This window comes from Lepisosteus platostomus, chromosome 26 (assembly GCF_059453375.1).
Source record: "Lepisosteus platostomus isolate fLepPlt1 chromosome 26, fLepPlt1.hap1, whole genome shotgun sequence".
Taxonomy (NCBI): Eukaryota; Metazoa; Chordata; class Actinopteri; order Semionotiformes; family Lepisosteidae; genus Lepisosteus; species Lepisosteus platostomus.
This window is the reverse complement of record NC_142636.1, coordinates 3,677,202-3,689,986: the sequence shown is the minus strand read 5'-3', so window position 1 is coordinate 3,689,986 and position 12,785 is coordinate 3,677,202. Positions and strand designations below refer to the sequence as shown.

Genomic DNA, 12,785 nt, shown 5'->3' with positions numbered 1-12,785 from the left:
TGTCAAGCTTGCACAAACACACACGAGAGAGAAACTCAGGACAGAATTTAAAGAAAGGGAGATGCAGACTATCTGAAGGCACTTTGCTAACCCAATGGCATGCTTAGGAATCGTGCATAGGACACATGTAGCAGAGGATGGTTTCGATCCATCGACCTCTAGGTTATGGGCCCAGCACGCTTCCGCTGCGCCGCTCTGCTGACGGCCTCTCTGGGTGTGGCGCACAACTGCTCTTTTTATTTCCTACATAAGTGATGAAAGAGTTGAAAGTTTCAACGACAAACGCAGACGTCACTTTGAGCGCTTGGTGTTGTAGCACAAATCATCACATGCTGCTCTACACTGGATTATAAAAGCCGACACATTTTCCAAACATTTTAATGCTGGAGTCACACTGTAGTATTAATAACAGTGCGATACTCGAGGAGCGTAGTGGGATCGCGGTGGCTCATCAGACCGCCCCGGGACAGGGGGCCCGCGTCAGGATGGCCGAGCGGTCTAAGGCGCTGCGTTCAGGTCGCAGTCTCCCCTGGAGGCGTGGGTTCGAATCCCACTCCTGACAAAAAGCTTGCTCAGTGCCGTCTCCAGTCGGGTGCAAATGGGTGAAGCAGCCTGACGCAGGGAACGTGCGCCGAAAGGCGTAGGTGTATCCCCTGCCTCTTCCGATTTAGCTCGTGCTCCATAGGATGGAAGCGGATGCTCTGGCTTTTTGACTCGAATATAACCTGATCACAACAGAAGGCCGTGCAGCCCAGTGCTGGTTTAAGAATGCCTCGTGTCTTCAGGCCCCTATTCCTTCAGGTTACCCCTTTGGAACAGTCGTCCGAAAAAGACGGGAAAGGAAAAGCATGTAAGCTCCCACACACTGCGTTAGCATTAGCGGTTGGAATCTGATGGGAGAAAAGCAACCTGGCTCGCCGTCAAGCAATCCATCCCTGGTCTCCCACGTGACAGGCGGGGATACGCACCACTATACTAACGAGGAGCGCTTGCTTGGCGCTTGAAGACACTTCCTCTTGCGGCTACTACTGTTTCCGGTTTCGTCTTTTCTTTTCATTCCTCCCAGAGGAGCGCATGAAAACGTTTCCATCTGCGCCATCCTCACCCCTCCAATGCTATGGTCTCTGCTCCTCCTGGTGCACTGCAAACACTCATTCAGCCGGTTCTTTCAGTTTGAATAATTAGGTCTTCAAAGGCTGGAAGTAGGGCGCAAGACATGCCAATGCCAAAAGCGTGGCTGTGTGCTTCCAGCTGTGAAATGTCACTGGTGGATGTTGAAGACATTACTTCCAAGGCAGCAGGTCCAAGCGATTTAGCGTTTGTACAAGAAGCAGGAAGAGAGAAACGGCACTCCGCCTTTTTCTGGGCAGGCCGAAGCGACAGGAGAAGGGCGCCGTAGTGGGCAGGATTCGAGCCGACGCGGGGAGACCCCAATGGCTTTCTAGCCCATCGCCTTAACCGCTCGGCCACGACTACAGGGAGCGCCGCCGCCGCCGGCTTGCGATCATTTAACACGGAGGGCGAGGCGGCGGCGGTAACCTTTTTCAATGTCGCTCTCCGCTTCCCCCCAAAAAAAGCCAAATGACATGCTAGCACTCGGACACCCTTCAGAAGACTGAAGGGTGGCTTAAAGCTGGAAGGATTAGGTCTCCCCGTTCCGACGCGACAATCGAACTTCCTTAGGCAGAGAGAAAGCAACATCGAGGAACGTCAACAAGACTTTAGAAGCTGCGCCACACGCCGCTTTCAGTCGCAGACACAGCAGTTTTAAAGGCAGGAATCGCCTTTGCGAACGCCATGAGAAACAGAACGCAAGCTCAGGTCCTGCGGTTTAACAAACAGCCACGGCTTTCAAGCGACATTTCTTTTCTGGAGCGAATTCACTTTCAACTTCAAGAAATTCACACAACTTGCGAAATACGAAATACAAATCTGGCTCATCGCTGCACAAGAAATACCGCCGGCTGGCAAGAAAATGACAACGGTGTTTTTCCTTAACGAAAAACTTCCCATGGAGAAAAACAACGGCTGTGCGTCTCTGTCGGCTTGATTCAGTTTAATGCAAGTATTCATTCTCCTCCTGGAAAATACAGCTTGCGAAAGATGAAATACAATTCTTGGCTTTTCTGGGTGAGTGCAGAAGAAATCCTGCCGGCTGGCAGAAGAATTCCAGCCTTTTTTACTCTTTAACCAGAAACTTGCGAATGATACAAAGCAAGCGGGGTGCGTTTCTGTGCAGCTGTTAACTGAACAGCTGCTGCTTCAAGCCCACCCAGGGCTCATTCCGATTTCAACATCATGCCCCCTGAAGGTAGACTGGATTTCTTTGCGAAGCATTCACCTTTTGGACGTTTCAGGAAAGGTGCGTGTCGATGCCAGACTTGAAAAGCTTTCCATACAAAGAAACAACATAGTGCTTTTGATTGATGGGAAACGGCAAGAGCGGTTTGAGCAGCTCCGGCCTCTCAACCGCTTTACAATGTGATCGGCACCTCGGTAGCCAGTTTAGAAGGCTGAAAAGGATGCTGGAAGCACAGCGACGTTCTAAAACCAGCGCTTGAAAAGCATCTGCATACATAAAATGTCCATTTCCCCAAAGATGAATCTGCATCTTCAGAAGATTGTCAGCTATACGTTTTCGTTCTTTGTTTCCTTTTTTTACGACAAGCTTTCGAGAAATGAACTGTCTATTGTGATGAAGGCTGCATTAGAAATTGTGCATCTAGCTTAGTTCAATGAAATCGGGAGGTGCACCTGTCTCAAGCGGATGGCTCTTTGCAGGCACACTACGGAAACCTGCGGGCGCAAGTTGGGAGAAGTGACTCTTGCAGAGTGTTGAGCTTCGAGAAGAGGGCTCCGCTCAGGAAGATATTTCCACATGTTGAAGAGTCGCTTTTCGCCCTTTCTTTCCCACATTTTTCCAGTGCGGTTATTGATCGCGTTCAAAATGTTTTCCCAACGTACGTGTTACCTGCAAAATCACAGTGAAACTGTTATGCCGAAAAGATTCCTAATAGTTATTGTATTAGAATAGCTCTCCAATTTCTTAGCCTTCGTACACGCAATGTTTAAGGAAACGCTAGAGTAAATGAAACTGTAAATAGACAGGAGCTCTTCTTAGTTTTCATACAAGTTATGATGGCTGCAGCTCCTATCTGCGTCCGGGTGACCGGAGCCAAGGGATTATCTGCGGAACCTTTGATTTATCTCTCGGGCAAGGAGCTAGATACGCCCTTTTCATCTCGGTTTGATCACACCTGTGCATTAAAACGCAGTGCTCGGTACCATCGAGGTGTAAGAGGTTCAAGGATGAGCGGGAAACTTTGTTAATAAGGAGACGGGCACCGCCCAACGTGGGGCTCGAACCCACGACCCTGAGATTAAGAGTCTCATGCTCTACCGACTGAGCTAGCCGGGCGCCGGTGGAGCTGGTGGTTAACTTGTCCCTGTTGACGGCAATTTGACAAGGTATACTTCCTGGCTTTTCATCATGTGCTGACCGGATTCGAGAGTAGCACACCCTGTTCTTTGTTGATTACTGTACCTCCAGCAGCGCAAATGTCAGTAATCATTGAAATGTACGACCTACAATCTCCTCAGCATGCCCGCGTGGACTCCTCAGTGATCATCCTTCTACGTTCTGCTGTAGTTTTCATGCAAGTGAAAACCGTGCTCCAAATAACAGCGGCACAGTTGTATCCTGCGGTAAGCATTCTTCTAATTCCATCGTTTTGCTCCAGGTAAAAGGTAGCGCATCATAGTGTTGATATTCCAAGGTTTCAGAGTCCGTATTGGATGGCTTGGATGCAGACATCGCTCAGAGCTCCCAGTATGATTTTCCCGAGTTCAGTTTTGCAGTGTTTTAGTGCTTTACTACTTCCAGTGGGCCTTTGAATGCTCTGCTAAGTAGAGACGTGACATAATTACTAATGCGACCGAGTGTGCTGGCTGTTCCTGGTTCGTAATGATTAACGCGAGAAATCAATATAGACATAACTGCTTCGATTTCGAGGTTCAGTTGAAGCTTTCAAAGAAACTATCAAAGACCTCAGAACAACCGAAGACACATTTGGTCATCTCCGTATTGGTGAAGATTAAAGAGTCCCGCAAGTGTCAAGCTTGCACAAACACACACGAGAGAGAAACTCAGGACAGAATTTAAAGAAAGGGAGATGCAGACTATCTGAAGGCACTTTGCTAACCCAATGGCATGCTTAGGAATCGTGCATAGGACACATGTAGCAGAGGATGGTTTCGATCCATCGACCTCTAGGTTATGGGCCCAGCACGCTTCCGCTGCGCCGCTCTGCTGACGGCCTCTCTGGGTGTGGCGCACAACTGCTCTTTTTATTTCCTACATAAGTGATGAAAGAGTTGAAAGTTTCAACGACAAACGCAGACGTCACTTTGAGCGCTTGGTGTTGTAGCACAAATCATCACATGCTGCTCTACACTGGATTATAAAAGCCGACACATTTTCCAAACATTTTAATGCTGGAGTCACACTGTAGTATTAATAACAGTGCGATACTCGAGGAGCGTAGTGGGATCGCGGTGGCTCATCAGACCGCCCCGGGACAGGGGGCCCGCGTCAGGATGGCCGAGCGGTCTAAGGCGCTGCGTTCAGGTCGCAGTCTCCCCTGGAGGCGTGGGTTCGAATCCCACTCCTGACAAAAAGCTTGCTCAGTGCCGTCTCCAGTCGGGTGCAAATGGGTGAAGCAGCCTGACGCAGGGAACGTGCGCCGAAAGGCGTAGGTGTATCCCCTGCCTCTTCCGATTTAGCTCGTGCTCCATAGGATGGAAGCGGATGCTCTGGCTTTTTGACTCGAATATAACCTGATCACAACAGAAGGCCGTGCAGCCCAGTGCTGGTTTAAGAATGCCTCGTGTCTTCAGGCCCCTATTCCTTCAGGTTACCCCTTTGGAACAGTCGTCCGAAAAAGACGGGAAAGGAAAAGCATGTAAGCTCCCACACACTGCGTTAGCATTAGCGGTTGGAATCTGATGGGAGAAAAGCAACCTGGCTCGCCGTCAAGCAATCCATCCCTGGTCTCCCACGTGACAGGCGGGGATACGCACCACTATACTAACGAGGAGCGCTTGCTTGGCGCTTGAAGACACTTCCTCTTGCGGCTACTACTGTTTCCGGTTTCGTCTTTTCTTTTCATTCCTCCCAGAGGAGCGCATGAAAACGTTTCCATCTGCGCCATCCTCACCCCTCCAATGCTATGGTCCCTGCTCCTCCTGGTGCACTGCAAACACTCATTCAGCCGGTTCTTTCAGTTTGAATCATTAGGTCTTCAAAGGCTGGAAGTAGGGCGCAAGACATGCCAATGCCAAAAGCGTGGCTGTGTGCTTCCAGCTGTGAAATGTCACTGGTGGATGTTGAAGACATTACTTCCAAGGCAGCAGGTCCAAGCGATTTAGCGTTTGTACAAGAAGCAGGAAGAGAGAAACGGCACTCCGCCTTTTTCTGGGCAGGCCGAAGCGACAGGAGAAGGGCGCCGTAGTGGGCAGGATTCGAGCCGACGCGGGGAGACCCCAATGGCTTTCTAGCCCATCGCCTTAACCGCTCGGCCACGACTACAGGGAGCGCCGCCGCCGCCGGCTTGCGATCATTTAACACGGAGGGCGAGGCGGCGGCGGTAACCTTTTTCAATGTCGCTCTCCGCTTCCCCCCAAAAAAAGCCAAATGACATGCTAGCACTCGGACACCCTTCAGAAGACTGAAGGGTGGCTTAAAGCTGGAAGGATTAGGTCTCCCCGTTCCGACGCGACAATCGAACTTCCTTAGGCAGAGAGAAAGCAACATCGAGGAACGTCAACAAGACTTTAGAAGCTGCGCCACACGCCGCTTTCAGTCGCAGACACAGCAGTTTTAAAGGCAGGAATCGCCTTTGCGAACGCCATGAGAAACAGAACGCAAGCTCAGGTCCTGCGGTTTAACAAACAGCCACGGCTTTCAAGCGACATTTCTTTTCTGGAGCGAATTCACTTTCAACTTCAAGAAATTCACACAACTTGCGAAATACGAAATACAAATCTGGCTCATCGCTGCACAAGAAATACCGCCGGCTGGCAAGAAAATGACAACGGTGTTTTTCCTTAACGAAAAACTTCCCATGGAGAAAAACAACGGCTGTGCGTCTCTGTCGGCTTGATTCAGTTTAATGCAAGTATTCATTCTCCTCCTGGAAAATACAGCTTGCGAAAGATGAAATACAATTCTTGGCTTTTCTGGGTGAGTGCAGAAGAAATCCTGCCGGCTGGCAGAAGAATTCCAGCCTTTTTTACTCTTTAACCAGAAACTTGCGAATGATACAAAGCAAGCGGGGTGCGTTTCTGTGCAGCTGTTAACTGAACAGCTGCTGCTTCAAGCCCACCCAGGGCTCATTCCGATTTCAACATCATGCCCCCTGAAGGTAGACTGGATTTCTTTGCGAAGCATTCACCTTTTGGACGTTTCAGGAAAGGTGCGTGTCGATGCCAGACTTGAAAAGCTTTCCATACAAAGAAACAACATAGTGCTTTTGATTGATGGGAAACGGCAAGAGCGGTTTGAGCAGCTCTGGCCTCTCAACCGCTTTACAATGTGATCGGCACCTCGGTAGCCAGTTTAGAAGGCTGAAAAGGATGCTGGAAGCACAGCGACGTTCTAAAACCAGCGCTTGAAAAGCATCTGCATACATAAAATGTCCATTTCCCCAAAGATGAATCTGCATCTTCAGAAGATTGTCAGCTATACGTTTTCGTTCTTTGTTTCCTTTTTTTACGACAAGCTTTCGAGAAATGAACTGTCTATTGTGATGAAGGCTGCATTAGAAATTGTGCATCTAGCTTAGTTCAATGAAATCGGGAGGTGCACCTGTCTCAAGCGGATGGCTCTTTGCAGGCACACTACGGAAACCTGCGGGCGCAAGTTGGGAGAAGTGACTCTTGCAGAGTGTTGAGCTTCGAGAAGAGGGCTCCGCTCAGGAAGATATTTCCACATGTTGAAGAGTCGCTTTTCGCCCTTTCTTTCCCACATTTTTCCAGTGCGGTTATTGATCGCGTTCAAAATGTTTTCCCAACGTACGTGTTACCTGCAAAATCACAGTGAAACTGTTATGCCGAAAAGATTCCTAATAGTTATTGTATTAGAATAGCTCTCCAATTTCTTAGCCTTCGTACACGCAATGTTTAAGGAAACGCTAGAGTAAATGAAACTGTAAATAGACAGGAGCTCTTCTTAGTTTTCATACAAGTTATGATGGCTGCAGCTCCTATCTGCGTCCGGGTGACCGGAGCCAAGGGATTATCTGCGGAACCTTTGATTTATCTCTCGGGCAAGGAGCTAGATACGCCCTTTTCATCTCGGTTTGATCACACCTGTGCATTAAAACGCAGTGCTCGGTACCATCGAGGTGTAAGAGGTTCAAGGATGAGCGGGAAACTTTGTTAATAAGGAGACGGGCACCGCCCAACGTGGGGCTCGAACCCACGACCCTGAGATTAAGAGTCTCATGCTCTACCGACTGAGCTAGCCGGGCGCCGGTGGAGCTGGTGGTTAACTTGTCCCTGTTGACGGCAATTTGACAAGGTATACTTCCTGGCTTTTCATCATGTGCTGACCGGATTCGAGAGTAGCACACCCTGTTCTTTGTTGATTACTGTACCTCCAGCAGCGCAAATGTCAGTAATCATTGAAATGTACGACCTACAATCTCCTCAGCATGCCCGCGTGGACTCCTCAGTGATCATCCTTCTACGTTCTGCTGTAGTTTTCATGCAAGTGAAAACCGTGCTCCAAATAACAGCGGCACAGTTGTATCCTGCGGTAAGCATTCTTCTAATTCCATCGTTTTGCTCCAGGTAAAAGGTAGCGCATCATAGTGTTGATATTCCAAGGTTTCAGAGTCCGTATTGGATGGCTTGGATGCAGACATCGCTCAGAGCTCCCAGTATGATTTTCCCGAGTTCAGTTTTGCAGTGTTTTAGTGCTTTACTACTTCCAGTGGGCCTTTGAATGCTCTGCTAAGTAGAGACGTGACATAATTACTAATGCGACCGAGTGTGCTGGCTGTTCCTGGTTCGTAATGATTAACGCGAGAAATCAATATAGACATAACTGCTTCGATTTCGAGGTTCAGTTGAAGCTTTCAAAGAAACTATCAAAGACCTCAGAACAACCGAAGACACATTTGGTCATCTCCGTATTGGTGAAGATTAAAGAGTCCCGCAAGTGTCAAGCTTGCACAAACACACACGAGAGAGAAACTCAGGACAGAATTTAAAGAAAGGGAGATGCAGACTATCTGAAGGCACTTTGCTAACCCAATGGCATGCTTAGGAATCGTGCATAGGACACATGTAGCAGAGGATGGTTTCGATCCATCGACCTCTAGGTTATGGGCCCAGCACGCTTCCGCTGCGCTGCTCTGCTGACGGCCTCTCTGGGTGTGGCGCACAACTGCTCTTTTTATTTCCTACATAAGTGATGAAAGAGTTGAAAGTTTCAACGACAAACGCAGACGTCACTTTGAGCGCTTGGTGTTGTAGCACAAATCATCACATGCTGCTCTACACTGGATTATAAAAGCCGACACATTTTCCAAACATTTTAATGCTGGAGTCACACTGTAGTATTAATAACAGTGCGATACTCGAGGAGCGTAGTGGGATCGCGGTGGCTCATCAGACCGCCCCGGGACAGGGGGCCCGCGTCAGGATGGCCGAGCGGTCTAAGGCGCTGCGTTCAGGTCGCAGTCTCCCCTGGAGGCGTGGGTTCGAATCCCACTCCTGACAAAAAGCTTGCTCAGTGCCGTCTCCAGTCGGGTGCAAATGGGTGAAGCAGCCTGACGCAGGGAACGTGCGCCGATAGGCGTAGGTGTATCCCCTGCCTCTTCCGATTTAGCTCGTGCTCCATAGGATGGAAGCGGATGCTCTGGCTTTTTGACTCGAATATAACCTGATCACAACAGATGGCCGTGCAGCCCAGTGCTGGTTTAAGAATGCCTCGTGTCTTCAGGCCCCTATTCCTTCAGGTTACCCCTTTGGAATAGTCGTCCGAAAAAGACGGGAAAGGAAAAGCATGTAAGCTCCCACACACTGCGTTAGCATTAGCGGTTGGAATCTGATGGGAGAAAAGCAACCTGGCTCGCCGTCAAGCAATCCATCCCTGGTCTCCCACGTGACAGGCGGGGATACGCACCACTATACTAACGAGGAGCGCTTGCTTGGCGCTTGAAGACACTTCCTCTTGCGGCTACTACTGTTTCCGGTTTCGTCTTTTCTTTTCATTCCTCCCAGAGGAGCGCATGAAAACGTTTCCATCTGCGCCATCCTCACCCCTCCAATGCTATGGTCCCTGCTCCTCCTGGTGCACTGCAAACACTCATTCAGCCGGTTCTTTCAGTTTGAATAATTAGGTCTTCAAAGGCTGGAAGTAGGGCGCAAGACATGCCAATGCCAAAAGCGTGGCTGTGTGCTTCCAGCTGTGAAATGTCACTGGTGGATGTTGAAGACATTACTTCCAAGGCAGCAGGTCCAAGCGATTTAGCGTTTGTACAAGAAGCAGGAAGAGAGAAACGGCACTCCGCCTTTTTCTGGGCAGGCCGAAGCGACAGGAGAAGGGCGCCGTAGTGGGCAGGATTCGAGCCGACGCGGGGAGACCCCAATGGCTTTCTAGCCCATCGCCTTAACCGCTCGGCCACGACTACAGGGAGCGCCGCCGCCGCCGGCTTGCGATCATTTAACACGGAGGGCGAGGCGGCGGCGGTAACCTTTTTCAATGTCGCTCTCCGCTTCCCCCCAAAAAAAGCCAAATGACATGCTAGCACTCGGACACCCTTCAGAAGACTGAAGGGTGGCTTAAAGCTGGAAGGATTAGGTCTCCCCGTTCCGACGCGACAATCGAACTTCCTTAGGCAGAGAGAAAGCAACATCGAGGAACGTCAACAAGACTTTAGAAGCTGCGCCACACGCCGCTTTCAGTCGCAGACACAGCAGTTTTAAAGGCAGGAATCGCCTTTGCGAACGCCATGAGAAACAGAACGCAAGCTCAGGTCCTGCGGTTTAACAAACAGCCACGGCTTTCAAGCGACATTTCTTTTCTGGAGCGAATTCACTTTCAACTTCAAGAAATTCACACAACTTGCGAAATACGAAATACAAATCTGGCTCATCGCTGCACAAGAAATACCGCCGGCTGGCAAGAAAATGACAACGGTGTTTTTCCTTAACGAAAAACTTCCCATGGAGAAAAACAACGGCTGTGCGTCTCTGTCGGCTTGATTCAGTTTAATGCAAGTATTCATTCTCCTCCTGGAAAATACAGCTTGCGAAAGATGAAATACAATTCTTGGCTTTTCTGGGTGAGTGCAGAAGAAATCCTGCCGGCTGGCAGAAGAATTCCAGCCTTTTTTACTCTTTAACCAGAAACTTGCGAATGATACAAAGCAAGCGGGGTGCGTTTCTGTGCAGCTGTTAACTGAACAGCTGCTGCTTCAAGCCCACCCAGGGCTCATTCCGATTTCAACATCATGCCCCCTGAAGGTAGACTGGATTTCTTTGCGAAGCATTCACCTTTTGGACGTTTCAGGAAAGGTGCGTGTCGATGCCAGACTTGAAAAGCTTTCCATACAAAGAAACAACATAGTGCTTTTGATTGATGGGAAACGGCAAGAGCGGTTTGAGCAGCTCCGGCCTCTCAACCGCTTTACAATGTGATCGGCACCTCGGTAGCCAGTTTAGAAGGCTGAAAAGGATGCTGGAAGCACAGCGACGTTCTAAAACCAGCGCTTGAAAAGCATCTGCATACATAAAATGTCCATTTCCCCAAAGATGAATCTGCATCTTCAGAAGATTGTCAGCTATACGTTTTCGTTCTTTGTTTCCTTTTTTTACGACAAGCTTTCGAGAAATGAACTGTCTATTGTGATGAAGGCTGCATTAGAAATTGTGCATCTAGCTTAGTTCAATGAAATCGGGAGGTGCACCTGTCTCAAGCGGATGGCTCTTTGCAGGCACACTACGGAAACCTGCGGGCGCAAGTTGGGAGAAGTGACTCTTGCAGAGTGTTGAGCTTCGAGAAGAGGGCTCCGCTCAGGAAGATATTTCCACATGTTGAAGAGTCGCTTTTCGCCCTTTCTTTCCCACATTTTTCCAGTGCGGTTATTGATCGCGTTCAAAATGTTTTCCCAACGTACGTGTTACCTGCAAAATCACAGTGAAACTGTTATGCCGAAAAGATTCCTAATAGTTATTGTATTAGAATAGCTCTCCAATTTCTTAGCCTTCGTACACGCAATGTTTAAGGAAACGCTAGAGTAAATGAAACTGTAAATAGACAGGAGCTCTTCTTAGTTTTCATACAAGTTATGATGGCTGCAGCTCCTATCTGCGTCCGGGTGACCGGAGCCAAGGGATTATCTGCGGAACCTTTGATTTATCTCTCGGGCAAGGAGCTAGATACGCCCTTTTCATCTCGGTTTGATCACACCTGTGCATTAAAACGCAGTGCTCGGTACCATCGAGGTGTAAGAGGTTCAAGGATGAGCGGGAAACTTTGTTAATAAGGAGACGGGCACCGCCCAACGTGGGGCTCGAACCCACGACCCTGAGATTAAGAGTCTCATGCTCTACCGACTGAGCTAGCCGGGCGCCGGTGGAGCTGGTGGTTAACTTGTCCCTGTTGACGGCAATTTGACAAGGTATACTTCCTGGCTTTTCATCATGTGCTGACCGGATTCGAGAGTAGCACACCCTGTTCTTTGTTGATTACTGTACCTCCAGCAGCGCAAATGTCAGTAATCATTGAAATGTACGACCTACAATCTCCTCAGCATGCCCGCGTGGACTCCTCAGTGATCATCCTTCTACGTTCTGCTGTAGTTTTCATGCAAGTGAAAACCGTGCTCCAAATAACAGCGGCACAGTTGTATCCTGCGGTAAGCATTCTTCTAATTCCATCGTTTTGCTCCAGGTAAAAGGTAGCGCATCATAGTGTTGATATTCCAAGGTTTCAGAGTCCGTATTGGATGGCTTGGATGCAGACATCGCTCAGAGCTCCCAGTATGATTTTCCCGAGTTCAGTTTTGCAGTGTTTTAGTGCTTTACTACTTCCAGTGGGCCTTTGAATGCTCTGCTAAGTAGAGACGTGACATAATTACTAATGCGACCGAGTGTGCTGGCTGTTCCTGGTTCGTAATGATTAACGCGAGAAATCAATATAGACATAACTGCTTCGATTTCGAGGTTCAGTTGAAGCTTTCAAAGAAACTATCAAAGACCTCAGAACAACCGAAGACACATTTGGTCATCTCCGTATTGGTGAAGATTAAAGAGTCCCGCAAGTGTCAAGCTTGCACAAACACACACGAGAGAGAAACTCAGGACAGAATTTAAAGAAAGGGAGATGCAGACTATCTGAAGGCACTTTGCTAACCCAATGGCATGCTTAGGAATCGTGCATAGGACACATGTAGCAGAGGATGGTTTCGATCCATCGACCTCTAGGTTATGGGCCCAGCACGCTTCCGCTGCGCCGCTCTGCTGACGGCCTCTCTGGGTGTGGCGCACAACTGCTCTTTTTATTTCCTACATAAGTGATGAAAGAGTTGAAAGTTTCAACGACAAACGCAGACGTCACTTTGAGCGCTTGGTGTTGTAGCACAAATCATCACATGCTGCTCTACACTGGATTATAAAAGCCGACACATTTTCCAAACATTTTAATGCTGGAGTCACACTGTAGTATTAATAACAGTGCGATACTCGAGGAGCGTAGTGGGATCGCGGTGGCTCAT

At 48.9% G+C, this 12,785-nt stretch overlaps 6 non-coding genes across 6 annotated transcripts; 3 read left to right on the top strand and 3 right to left on the bottom strand.

Moving 5' to 3' along the window:
* Window positions 1-479: 479 nt before the first annotated feature.
* Window positions 480-562, top strand: trnal-cag (transfer RNA leucine (anticodon CAG)). Its single transcript has one exon. It is a non-coding gene; the product is annotated as a tRNA-Leu (tRNA).
* Window positions 563-3,345: 2,783 nt separating this feature from the next.
* Window positions 3,346-3,418, bottom strand: trnak-cuu (transfer RNA lysine (anticodon CUU)). The gene has a single exon. It is a non-coding gene; the product is annotated as a tRNA-Lys (tRNA).
* A 1,172-nt stretch (window positions 3,419-4,590) lies between these two features.
* On the top strand, window positions 4,591-4,673 carry trnal-cag (transfer RNA leucine (anticodon CAG)). Its single transcript has one exon. It is a non-coding gene; the product is annotated as a tRNA-Leu (tRNA).
* Window positions 4,674-7,456: 2,783 nt separating this feature from the next.
* trnak-cuu (transfer RNA lysine (anticodon CUU)) lies at window positions 7,457-7,529 on the bottom strand. Its single transcript has one exon. It is a non-coding gene; the product is annotated as a tRNA-Lys (tRNA).
* Window positions 7,530-8,701: 1,172 nt separating this feature from the next.
* Window positions 8,702-8,784, top strand: trnal-cag (transfer RNA leucine (anticodon CAG)). The gene has a single exon. It is a non-coding gene; the product is annotated as a tRNA-Leu (tRNA).
* A 2,783-nt stretch (window positions 8,785-11,567) lies between these two features.
* Window positions 11,568-11,640, bottom strand: trnak-cuu (transfer RNA lysine (anticodon CUU)). The gene has a single exon. It is a non-coding gene; the product is annotated as a tRNA-Lys (tRNA).
* Between the last annotated feature and the right edge of the window lie 1,145 nt (window positions 11,641-12,785).